General features: G+C 35.7%; 1 long non-coding RNA gene across 1 annotated transcript in view; it reads right to left on the reverse strand.

Annotated features, from left to right (window-relative positions):
* The window catches only part of LOC119471096, a 32215-nt gene that overhangs the window by 2563 nt on the left and 15760 nt on the right, over positions 1-13892 (reverse strand). The window contains exon 2 of the long non-coding RNA XR_005200094.1: positions 7848-7950. This is a non-coding gene — a long non-coding RNA (uncharacterized LOC119471096). The remainder of the gene's footprint in view (positions 1-7847; positions 7951-13892) is intronic.

Below are 13892 nucleotides of genomic sequence, written 5' to 3' on the forward strand. Positions count from 1 at the left end.
TTATATATGTACTCAATACTGGAGCACCCAGGTATATAAAGCAAATATTATTAGAGCCAAAGAGAGAGATAGGCCCCAATACAATGATAGCTGGAGACTTAACACCTTACTTTCAGCATTGGACAAATCTTCCAAACAGAAAATCAACAAAGAAATATCAGACTTAATCTGCACTATAGACCTAATGGATCTAATAGATATTTACAGGACACACATTCTTTTCCTCACCACATGGATCATTCTCAAAGACAGACCATATGTTGTGCCACAAAACACACCTTAAAACACTCAAAAAAAATGAAATAATATCAGGCATATTCTCTGACCTCAATGGAATAGAACTAGAAATTAATAATAAGAGGAATTTTGGAAACCATACAAATATATGGAAATTAAACAACATGCTCCTTAGTGACCAGTAGATCAATGAAGAAATTTAGAAGGAACCTGAAATTTTTCTTGAAACAAATGATAATGGAAACACAACATACCAAAACCTATAGGACACAGCAAAAGCAGTTTTCAGAGGGAAATTCATAGCTATAAGTACCTACAACAAAAAAAAGGGAACACTTCAAATAAACAATCTAATGATGCATTTTAAAGAACTAGAAAAGCAAGAGCAAACCAAAGCCAAAAATAGTAGAAGAAAAAAAATAATAAAGATCAGAGCAGAAACAAATGAAATTGAATGACAAGTAAAAAACAATACAAGGCCAGGTGTGGTGCTTCACACCTGTAACCCCAGCACTTCGGGAGGCCAAGGCTGGCAGATCACCTGAGGTCAGGAGTTTAAGACCAGGCTGGCCAACATAGTGAAACACTGTCCCTACTAAAAATACAAAAATTAGCCAGATGTGGTGGCATGCACTGGTAGTCCCAGCTACTTGGGAGGCTGAGGCAGAAGAATCACTTGAACCTGGGAGGTGGAGGTTGCAGTGAGCCAAGATCATGCCAGTGTACTCCAGCCTGGGTGACAGAGCAAGACTCTGTCAAAAAAAAAAAAAACACATATATATGTGTATATATATATATATATATATATACACATATATATGATCAATAAAACAAAATGTTGGTTTTTTGAAAAGTTAAACAAAAATGATAAACCTTTAGCCAGACTAACAAAGAAAACAAGATAAATAAATAAAATCCAGAATGAAAAAGGAGACATTACAACTGATATTGCAGGAATTCAGAGGATCATTAGTGGTTACTATGAGCAACTATATGTCAATAAACTGGAAAATCTAGAAGAAATTAACAAATTCATAGACACATACAACCTACCAAGATTGAATCAGAAAGAAATCCAAAACCTGAATAGACCAATAACAAGCAACAAGATTAAAGCCATAATAAAAAGTCTCTCCACAAAGAAAAGCCTGAGACCTGATAGCTTCACTGCTGAATTCTACCAAACATTTAAAGAAGGACTAATACCAATCCTACCCAAATTATTCCAAAAAATAAAGGAGGAGGAAATACTTTCAAACTCATTCTATGAGGTCAGTCTTACCCTGATACCAAAACCAGACAAAGACATATAAAAAAAGAAAATTATAGGCCAATATCTCTGATGAATATTGATGCAAAATTCCTCCATCAAATATTAGCAAACAATTCAACAACACATTAGAAAGATATCCAACATGACCAAGTGGGATTTACTCCTGAGATGCAAGGATGGTTCAATATATGCCAATCAATCAATGTGATACACCCTATCAAAGGAATGAAGGATAAAAATCATATGATCATTTCAATTGGTGCTGAAAAGACATTTGATGAAAGTCAAAATCCCTTCATGATAAAAACTCCCAAAAGACAGGATAGAAGGAACATACCTCAACATAATAAAAGCCATATATGACAGACCCACAGTGAGAATCATAAGGAATGGGGAAAAACTGAAAGTCTTTCCTCTAAGATCTGGGACATGACAAGGATGCCCACTGTCACCACTGTTATTCAACATGGTACTGGAAGTCCTAGCTAGAGCAATGAGACAAGAGAAAGATATAAAAAGCAACCAAATTGGAAAGGAGGATGTCAACTTATCCTTGTTTGCAGATAATATAATCTTATATTTGGAAACCCCTAAAGGCTCCACAAGAAAACTATTAGGACTGATAAACAAATTCAGTAAAGTTGCAGGATACAAAATCAACATACAAAAATCAGTAGCATTTCTATATGTGAACAGCAAACAATGTAAAAAAGAAATCAAAAACGTAATCCTATTTACAACAGCCACACACAAAATTAAACACCTAGGAATTAACCAAAGAAGCGAAATATCTCTATAATGAAAACTATAAAACACTGATGAAAGAAATTGAAAAGGACACCAAAAAAAGGAAAAATATTCCATGTTCACAAATACGAAAAAATCAATATTGCTAAAAATGTCCATACTACCCAAAGCCATCTACAATCTACATATTCAATGCAATCCTTATCAAAATACCAATCACATTCTTCACAGAAATAGAAAAAAAAATCCTAAAATTTATACAGAACCACAAAAGGTAAGCTGTTGGCCTTTTGCAGTGAAAGATTAAAAGAAAATAAAAAATAAAAAAGAACCACAAAAGGCCTAGACTAGCCAAAGTCATCCTAAGCAAAAAGAACAAAACTGGAGAAATCACATTACCTGACTTTAAATTATGCTAGAGAGCTATAGTAACCAAACCAGCATAAAAACAGACACATAGACCAGTGGAATAGAGCAGAGAACCCAGAAACAAATCCATACATCTACAGCAAAATCATTTCAACAAAGGTACCAAAAATGCACACTGTGGAAAAGACAGTCTCTTCAATAAATAGTGTTGGAAAAACTGGATATCTGTATGCAGAAGAATGAAACTAGACCTGTATTTCTCACCATATAAAAAATCAAATCAAAATGGATTAAAGACTTAAACCTAAGTCCTCAAACTGTGAAACTGGAAAAAGTCTCCAGGATACTGGACTGGGCAAAGATTTCTCAAACAATACCCCTCAAGCACAGGCAACCAAAGCAAAAATGGACAAACAAGATCATATCAAGTGAAAAGTCTTCTGCACAGCAAACAAAGTGAAGTAATCAACAAAGTGAAGAGACAACCCACAGAATGGGAGAAAATGTTTGCAAATGACTCATCTGACAAAGGATTAAAAATCGTAAAGAGCTCAAACAACTCTATAGGAAAAAAATCTAATACTCTGATTTTAAAATGAGCAAAAGTTCTGAATAGACATTTCTCAAAAGAAGACGTACAAATGACAAACAGGCATATAAAAAAGTGCCCAACATCATTTATCATCAGAGAAGTGCAAATCAAAACTACAATGAGATATTATCTCACCCCTGTTAAATGGCTTATATCCAAAAGATAGGCAATAACAAACGATAGAGAGGATGTGGAGAAAAGAGAATGCTTGTACAATATTGGTAAGAATGTAATTTGGTACAACCACTATGGAGAACTTTTGGAGGTTCCTCAAAAAACTAAAAATAGAGTTACTATATGATGCAGCAATCCACTACTGGGTATATACCCAAAAGAAAGGAAATCAGTATATCAGTGAGATACCTGCACTGCTATGTTTGTTGCAGCACTGTTTAGCTAAAATTTGGAAGCAATCTAAGTGTCCATCAGCAGATGAATGGATAAAGAAAATGCAGTAGATATTCTCAGTGGAATACTATTTAGCCATAAAAAGTAATGAGATCCCATCATTTGCAACAAGGATAGAACTGGAGATCATTATGTTAAGTGAAATAAGCCAGGCACAGAGAGGCAAATATCACACATTCTCAATTATTTGTGTGATCTAAAAATCAAAACAATTGAACTCATCAATGTACAGAGTAGAAGGATGGTTACCAGAGACTGGGAAGGATAGTGGGGGGCTTGAAGGAGGTAGAGATGGTTTCCAGGTAAAAAAAAAAATGGAAAAAAAAAAGTGAATAAGACCTATTCTTTGATAGCACAACAGGGTGACTATAGTCAATAAAAACTATTTTTTTTTTTCTTGAGACAGAACTGCAGTCTTGTTGCCTGGGCTGGAGTGCAATGGCATGATCTCAGCTCACTGCAATCTCTGCCTCCTGGGTTCGAGCAATTCTCCTGAATCAGCCTCCCAAGCAGCTGCAATTACAGGTGAACGGCACCACACCCAGCTAATTTTTCTATTTTTGGTAAAGAGGGTTTCACCAAAGGGTTTCACCTTCTTGGCCAGGCTGGTCTCAAACTCCTGACCTCAGGGAAACCACCCACCTCAGCTTCCCAAAGTGCTGGGATTACAGGTGTGAGCCACCACGCCCAGCCAATAATAACTTAATTATGCTAACTTAAAGAGTATGTTGAATTCTTTGTAACTCAAAGGATAAATACTTAAAGGAATGAATACTCCATTCTCCATGATTGCTTATTTCACATTGCATGTTTGTACCAAAACATCTCATGTACCTCATAAATAAATATACCGACTATGTACTCACAAAAAATTTCTTTAATTTTTTAAAGACAAAAAAATAGAGACTTCATAAAGATGTTGTATAATAACATAACAGGAAGGTATGAAAAAAGAAAAGTAAAAAATTAAGAAAAAGCACCTGGAAATTAAAAATAAAATAGCCTAAATAAATAAATAGCCAAAGGTAAAATTTCAACATAAAGTTTGGGAGAGAAAGTCAAGATATTCTCAGAAATATAAAAGCTTAAAAACAAGAGGCAAAGCATGAGAAAAAATACAATAATTGATGCTTATTGAGTGCTTATCTTACATCAGTTCTAAGAGTTTTGCATGCATTCATACATTTAATGTTTCACACAGTTTTATGAGATAGGAACTACTCTTATTATAATCAACCCATTTACATATAAGAAAACTGAGGCATGGAGAGATTTAATAACTTGCCCAAGGCAAACAGCTAGCGAATGGATGGCACAGCTAGAATTTGCAACCAGAGCTCTCTGCCCTTTAACCACTGTGCTATACTGCCAGACGAAAAATGAAGGTCGAAGTTCATGCTATCCTGATTGAAAAAATGGAAGAAGGATTCGAAGTACAACTACAAATGTTGCCAAACAATATATTGTAAATGCATTGAATGATACCCTAGAGAAATTCAGCCATAAGAGGTTGTAGTGAGCCAAGATCATGCCACTGCACTCCAGCCTGGGCAACAGAGTGAGACTCCATCTCAAAAAAAAAAAAAAAGAAAAGAAAAGAAATTCAGCCATAAATTTCCAACTGCAAAAGCCAAAACCTTTCATTGAAGATGGCACCACTAAAGAGGATCTACATTATTTAGCAATCTCAAAAATACAAAGCTAGAAACTAAAGCATAAATAACTGGTTGAAAACAATTGATACCTAACAGCTGGATATTCCCGTATTGTAAGTCGCAAAAGTTAAGAGAAAAAAGAGCTTATAAAGTCATCAGAATAATAGTTGGTAAATAACATAATAGATATTGATTTCACCAAGAGAGGGCAATGAATTCATGCTTTGATTTCCTTTTTATGATCCAAATATATGAAAATATGGGATAAAATATGTACAAGGAGAAAATTTGTCATATTCAAAAAAAGATAAACATCTCCATGGAACAGAGCTGCAAAACTGAGAGCCAGGCTGAAGCTGGGGCCGTGGTGGCCAGAAGCTCAGCCCCATAGGAGTTTTTAAAGTTCTATAGATAAGGCAGAATCAGGCTCGCTGCTTAAGGAAGTAGACTGAAAAAAACATAGCCAACTTCGGCTTACAGCTGTTGCAGTGTTTCTCAACTTTTATTTTCATTATTATCCCTCTAAAAAGATACATGTTATTTACATTTTTCCTAGTGAGAGAAATTAAATGCTAAGGAATACAATTTTTAGGAGGTAGGGTTGTGCTTTGAAGGTCCACAAACCATTGTAATATCTAAGATTATTCACCTTCTAAGAATCAAATTTTAACTGGTCAGGAGCAACATTGCCCCTGTGGAGAATGCATACATTATAGCTTAAAAACCTGCAGCCTTGCCACTAAGAACTGAGCCAAACTGTTCCTTGGTCATATGACTGGTTATTGGATACTCTACCATCACTATAGGGCAGGAACTCCAACCAACCAGCAATTAATTTAAAGCCTCATTATAGATTTAGGGTTCTGGAAGACATTGTAAAGGAGAACTGCAAAAAATGTTGAACAGAGAGGCAGATGGGTAGAGATGGGAGAAAGAGAGACAAATGAAAAAACCAAACAAAAAAATGCCTTATTCAAAATTACTGGTAAACCAAAATTTCCAAAAACAAAAATAGGTTGCTACAAAAGAAAGCCAACAAAATTAACAATCATGCATTCACTCTGAAAAATTAATTTTATTGGACAGCTGAACAAAGACTTTAAATTATAAACAGTGAACATTTGCAAAAAAGAGAAAACAAAAGAATACGAAATTCTTCAACAAAAACAGGTTTTAAAATGCCACAAAAATAAGTGAACATTTAAAAGAAACAATTCAAAATTTAGAAAATAATATATATTGATTGACTTTTAAAATTCAAAAATGGGATTGGGCACCATGGCTCACACCTATAATCTCACTACTTTGGGAGGCCGAGGTGGGAGCATCACTTGAAGCCAGGACTTTGAGACCAGCCTGTGCAGCATAGTGAGACTCCATCTATACAAAAAAATTTTTTTAATTAGCCAGACATGGTGGCACGTGCCTGTAGTCCAACAATTGGGAGGCTTAGACAGGAAGATGGCTTGAGTCCAGGAATTTAAGGTTACCATGAGCTATGATCATGCCACTGCATTCCAACCTGGGCAACAGAGAAAGGCCTTGTCTCATAAATAAATAAACAAACAAACAAACAGAACTATACTGTCCTCCCCAACTTTTAGACAGAGATGACAGAGAAAGAGGGAGAGATGATAGACAGATAGATAGAATTTAAATAGCAGTGCATGAAATGTGAAACATAGATTGAGAGATTTAAATATTTTAATGAATAGGATTTCCAAAGAAGAAACTGAAATGAATGATAAGGAATAAATATTTGAAAAACTTGTTGTTGGATGGGTTCATGCCTGTAATCCCAGTACTTTGGGAGGCCGAGGCGGGCAGATCACTTGAGGCCAGAAGTTTGACACCAGCCTGGCCAATATGGCAAAACCCTATTTCTACTAAAAATACAAAAATTAGCTGGGCATGGTGGCACATGCCTATAATCCCAGCTGCTTGGGAGGCTGAGGCATGAGAATCACTTGAATCCAGGAAGCAGATGATGCGGTGAAATTGCTTCAAAAAAAAAATAATTATTACTGATGATTTTCCAGAATTAAAGAAAGAAAACCCGATTAATCATCAGATCAGTATAATGCAAATACTAAGCAGAATAAATACAAATAAAACCAAGCTTGAACATACTGAAGTGAAATGTTGAAATCAAGGGTAAAGAGACAGTCTTAAAATTCATCAGTGAGAAAAGACAAACAACCTAAAAGAGTGTGACAATTGTATTGACAGCAGATTCCTTGTTAGCAAAAGTAGATATAAGAAGTTAATGAAATATTTTAAAAGTGCAGAGAGATGGTCATCCAAGATGTTAACATAAGGACAAATATGGATGAGGAGTACACAAAAACTCTGTATTATCTTCTCTACTTTTCTGTAAAGCTAAAATAATTCCCTTTAAAATGTTTATTTTTTGTAATGTAGTGAAAGGAAAAAGAAACAGTTAAGCTAGAATTTTATAGCCAGCTAATCCATCTGCCAAAGACATGAAAATAATTATATGAGAATATAGAAAAGCAAGAAGTGCCTCAAACACAGTGAAAAGTTGTAAGATTACAAAAAAAATGACTAGCCTGGAAACTGATTCCTGTCTTCCTTTCTTCCTCCTTCCTTCATGAATAATTCAGTCCAAACTCAATTAGGTAGGGCCAAGCAAGGTAGGTATCTGCAGGCTGTGGGGAGAAAAGTAGAAGCAGCAACTCAGCATGGGGTATCAAAGCTAGAACAAAATGAGATCATCTGTGCACCCATTTAGCACCACGCTAAATCTGAACAACCCAAATTTAGCATGGGTTGTCCAAGCTAAATCAAAGGAAGAGAGTGTCTACTCAGGAGAGAGGTGGTCATAGCCTGGCACAAAATGTCAAAAGCCAAGTAGAGTGAGATCATCTGTGCAGGGGGAACAGTGGTGGGGGAAGAAATGCTAATGGGAGCATTTCAGAGTTTGGATTTTTGGATTCGGAAAGCTCAAGCAGTAAGTATAATGCAAATATTCCAAAATCAAAAAAAAAATGAAAAAAATTAAAACAAAATACTTCTCAGTCCCAAGCATTTCAGATAAGAGATACTCAATCTGTAATAAATAAATATGTTGAGAATAATAAAAGCCAGGTTTTCACTTCAAAGATGAGTTATAAATAAAAGTAGAAAAATGGAATGAACTCAATGATGTTGGCTTGGAATTGGAAGCATGGGTGGGAACTCATGGTTTCCAATATGTGTATGCAGGTATATTGTATACAGAACTTTGTCAATTCAGAGAGGCTAAGAGGATCAACACCCAAAAGGTTTGAGCACACCTAGCGCCCAGATCTCCATTTCTGAATATCATTATTTGCTAAAAAAGAATCAGGGTTTCTTGGGAAAATGCCTGTTTCCAAAGATGGCAGGGGGGAAGCTCAGAACATTGGTTTAGTCTACATTTAAGAAGTGATCAAAAAGTAGTGAGAAGGGCAGGCTAAAGAATGAAGTTAGATTCTTACTTCACCCCATTTTCAAAAAATTAACTTAAATTGGATCAAAGATCAAAATGTATGCACTAAAACTTTAAAACTCAGCTGGGCACACTGGCTCATTCCTGTAATCCCAGCACTTTGGGAGCCCACGGCAGGCACATCACGAGGTCAGGAGATCAAGACCATTCTGGATAACACGGTGAAACCCCATCTCTACTAAAAATATAAAAAATTAGCCGGGTTTGGTGGCGCACACCTATAGTCCCAGCTACTCGGGAGGCCGAGGCAGGAGAATCACTTGAACCCAGGAGGCAGAGGTTGCAGTGAGCTGAGATCAGGCCATTGTGCTCCAGCCTAGGTGACAGAGCTAGATTCAGTCTAAAAAAATAAATTAATAAAAATAAAATTATAAAAGGACACAAAAAAGTAAATCCTCATGACTGGATTTGTCGATGGTTTCTAAGATATGACACCAAAACCACAGCAACAAAAGAAAAAATAGATAAATTGGACTTCATCAAAATTTAAAATGTTTTGTGCATCAAAGAGAGAATCAAGAGTGAAAATACAACCTTCAGAACAGGACAAAATATTTGCAAGCTATCTATCTGACAAGGATCTAGTATCCAGAATACATAAGGAATTCATGCGATTGAACAACAGAAAAAGAAACAACTCTATTTAAAATGAGTTGAGTATTCATTTCTTCAAAGATATATAAATGGCCAAAAAGCACATGAAAACAGTTTCAACATCTTTAGTTATTAGAGAAATGCAAATCAAAATCACAATGAGATACCACTTCACACTCACTAGGATAGCAAATAAAGATGGGGGGTGAGAATCAGTGTTTGTGAGGAAGTGAAGACATTGGATTGGAACCCTCATATATTGCTGGTGGGAATGTAAAATAGTGCAGCCACTGTGGAAAACAGTTTGGATGTTCCTCAATGGGTTAAACATAGAATTATCATATGATCCAGCAATCCCACTCCTAGGTATATACCTAAAATAATTGGAAACAGCATTCAAACAAAAACGTGTATGAATTTTTATAGCAGCACTATCCACAATAGCCAAAAGATGGAAACAGCCAAAATATCCATCAATAGATGAATGGATAAACAAATTGTGGCATATCCATGCAATGGAATATTATTGAACTATAAAAAGAAATGAAGTACTGGTACATACTACAGCATGGATGAACGCTGAAGGCATTACACTAAGTAAAGGAAAACACAAAAGACCATATATTGTATTACTCTAGTTATATGAAATATCCAGAATAGGCAAATCCATTGAGACAGAAAGCAGATTTGTGGTTGCCAGGAGGGCAGAAATGGGGAATGAATGCTTAATTATTAATAGTATGGGGTTTCCATCGGGGTGACAAAAATTTCTCAAAGTAGATATTAGTAGTGACGATTTCACAATATCATAAAGGCACTTAATGCCACTGAGCTGTCAAAATAGTTTAAATAACAAAACTTCTAATTAAAAAATAGAATGGTTATAATGGTAAATTTTATGTTATATGTATTTTGCCACAATGAAAAAAATTAAATGATCGAAATAAAATTATGGAGACATGTCAAAGTACATAGAAACCAGCTTGAAGCACTTCCCACTGGCCTGTCTGGGAAAATTTGAGTAGTAATAGAAATAGACCCATTGAATAAAATAGAAATCCATGAAATTCAATATAAGAGTCCAAAAGAAGAAAGAGAAAAATTTTCCTTACAGTACAATTCAAAATAATCTTTGTAAAAGGAAAGATGAAACTCACCATTCGGTAAGCATCATAGTAAAAATTAATTCAACCAAGAAGCATCAATGGATAAGAGTCAATAAAAGTTTGATGAGGAAAGAAGTATACATAGTCTCAAAGCTTAGCAAAGTCTCTGAGGCACGGAAAAAGCCCCAGACCTTTCAAGCAAGGCATTTGCGCATCCCAATCACTAAGAGCATCTTCAATACAGGGAAGAACTCTCTATTTGGCTGAAAGTCTCACAAAACATTTTATAATTACGAAAGGAAACAGAATAACTTTATAGGAAAAATATTTGACAGACACCACCTTAATCAAGTGATGAAACTTAAGATCATCAGTAATGGGATAAAGCAAAATCATGTACCACCTGACAGGCTGCAGTGGGAACATAGCATCTCTGCCATCATCAGTTCATCAGGTGTATGAACTTGGGCAAATAATTCACCTCTTTAGACTTCTGTTCCTTCGTCTGAAAAAGTAATTAAGTAGAATAGATAATATCTAACATCCTCTCCAGCTCTAAATTTCTACTATACTAATACTTATTAAACTCATCTAAATATATGTCTTCATGTTCAGAACTTGGCAGGGGGAGGTAGAAAGCTTTCTCTCAGCTTAAGAGGTTGATGTTCTTATATAAGCAAATTAGGTGGAAATTGCACAAAATGACATACACAGTAAAACTTTCAAACTTGAGTAGTTTAAATGGCAACCAAAAAAAAAATCCCTAATTTCATAGGGACTATTGGAAAAGTCAAAATTTAAGAGTTTTAAAAGCAATAATAATTATTTCTTTCAAAGGAATACCTGTGTTTAAACTAGGGAAGGAAAACAATTCAATGGAAATGAGTGCTTACATAAACAAGTGCTTGAAATGATTTTCTTCCCTTAAGAAAGGTGAACGGGGCTACTCCAACTGGTCGACCCCATTAAGAAGCTTAGCAAAGTCTCTGAGGCGTGAAAAAAGCCCCAGACTTTTCAAGCAAGGCACTCACATCCCAATCACTAAGAGCATCTTTGATACAGGAATAACTCTCTACTTGGCTGAAAGTCATTGCTTTCTGAAGGGTAAGATTAATGTCATTTAGTTAAGCAGGAGAGAATGGTTCTGTAAAATAACTCAAGCCCTTACAGGGCAATTCAAATGATCAACAACCTCATAAATAAATGCAGTCATATCAATATTCAACTGGCAAACCATCAAAATGTGAAGTCTGAACCAATCTTGTACAATTTGGCTTCAGCTATCAGCTTTTACACAAACAGAAACACATTCATTGGTTAATTAGTAATCTTTTAAGGTTTGAAGAGCCAACTCACTATAATTATTTTTACTAAATTTTTATTATCCCTTCCACATACAGAGCAAAGTATATAAATTGAAACTATCAGAGTTTGAATGGTTCTGGCAAACAATGAGTTATTAACTCATGGGTTTTTTTTTAATTATTCTTATTATTCACACACTAAAAACATAAACTAATTATAGTGCACTTGGGCCTCTTTCCTCTCTGTCATCACCTATATCCAATCCAGTCACAACATTATGCCAGCTCTTCCTTCTCAAGTGTTTCTAGAATCCAATCCTCCACTCCCACAGCCACCCTTCTAGACCAGGCCCTCATCACATCAAGCGTGGTTTAGTACAACAGACTTCTACATACAGCATCTACTATGGCTTGTCAGGTCTTTCAAAATCCACTAATCAATCTGACATAAGAACTATCTCTCCACCTTTGTATCACTGCAAATCTGACCAAATTTTTTCTACTCAGAATATTTTTAACCAAGTTCATGGGACAGATGAAAGACTTGAGGTACTCTCCTACAGATCTTCAAGTTTCCACCAATTCATTCTTTGACACTACTTTGGAACACACAGTTCTAACCCACCTGCCTGCCCTACTATCCAACCCACATTCTTCCATATCCTGTTCTTCCATTATAAATTATTCTGTCAAATTATTTGCTAAAACCTCAATAACCTACATCTTCAGAATACTCCCCTGTAATAACTTCTGGGTCTCATTCGCAGGTACCCTCTCATCTGCCAGCCCTCCAAAAGATGGAGTGCTTTAGACTCAGGACTCAGCAGTCTTCTCCTTTCTATTTTCATCCCATCCCTAGATGAGCTCATCCAGTCCCATAAATATCTTTATACTGACAACTCCCAAATTTACATCTCCAGGCTTGCTCTCTTTCCTGAGCTCCAGACTCAAATATCCAACTGTACACTCAGAATTTTTCCCGGGCATGTCAAACACAACATAGCCAAAGATTTCCACATCTGAGTACATGGGGAACTATCCACTCAATTAATTAAAAAGTTTGGATTCACTTTTTGCCCTTCCATTCACTTATCTCCCAACATCCAATCCAACAACATATCACTCTATCTCTCCAAAATATATCCCAAATTCAACCTATTGCTGTTACCATAGTCCAATTCATTACATTTCTCTCCCGGATTATTGCAATAGACTCCCAACTGGTGATGAGGTCCTGTCATTCCTTCAGACGTTCAGTCAGAACAACAGGACCTCTCAAAAAGCAGGTTAGCTTAGCATGATGTACATTTAATGAAACCCATTGCTATTGGAAATGAACACCTTGTTTCTTCTTTTTCTCATTCTTTCTCTCTACTTTCCTCTCTATCAGTCTCACTCTCTTCCCAACTCCTCTTTCTCTCTCCTTTTTCTTCGTTCCCTCTTTCTCTCTTCCTCTCCCTGTTGTTTTAGTGACCAACTAGGTACATAATACAGTAGAAAAATGCTAGGAGTTAGATTTAGAAGTAAAAGGTTTATTCCTGTGGGCTGTTATGGTCAAGGAGGGTGATTATGATGAAGTCAGTTTCTATTTCTGGCCCTCAGCTGTCTCATTTATTAAATAAAGAAATTACGCTGGATGGTCTCTGAGGTCCCTTAAAGTTCTAGAAATCTATTCAAGGTATTTATTGAGTAAAGGGCTATGTTCCTTGTTCTTTAAAGTAGGTAAATCCAATATTTTATATTTCCCTGAAGGAAAAAAGCAAATTAGTTTTTTTTACAAGTTCTTTAATTGATCCTTTTCTATCTATCAGGGGTCAGTGGCTCTCAATAGAAAAAATGCACCTTTCCCTAGATATAGTCTGAATATTCAATACCTCTGTAGTTATTTCTGTCTTTGGGCCCTTTGGGAACAAGTAGTTTCCAAGAAGAGGCCAACAGGCCACTTAGTATGAAGGCTATCATTTATATTGGGCGTTTTGTTGTGTTCCAGGCTCTGTGCTAAGGCTTTTTTTCTTTTTTTTTTTAATTATTAATTTTATATGTATTTTTCTATTGCACTTTAGGTTCTGTGGTACATGTGCAGATCATGCAGGATTGTTGCATAGGTACATACATGG

The sequence above is a fragment of the Cebus imitator genome, unplaced genomic scaffold, assembly GCF_001604975.1.
Source record: "Cebus imitator isolate Cc_AM_T3 unplaced genomic scaffold, Cebus_imitator-1.0 Scaffold50, whole genome shotgun sequence".
NCBI classification, from domain to species: domain Eukaryota; kingdom Metazoa; phylum Chordata; class Mammalia; order Primates; family Cebidae; genus Cebus; species Cebus imitator.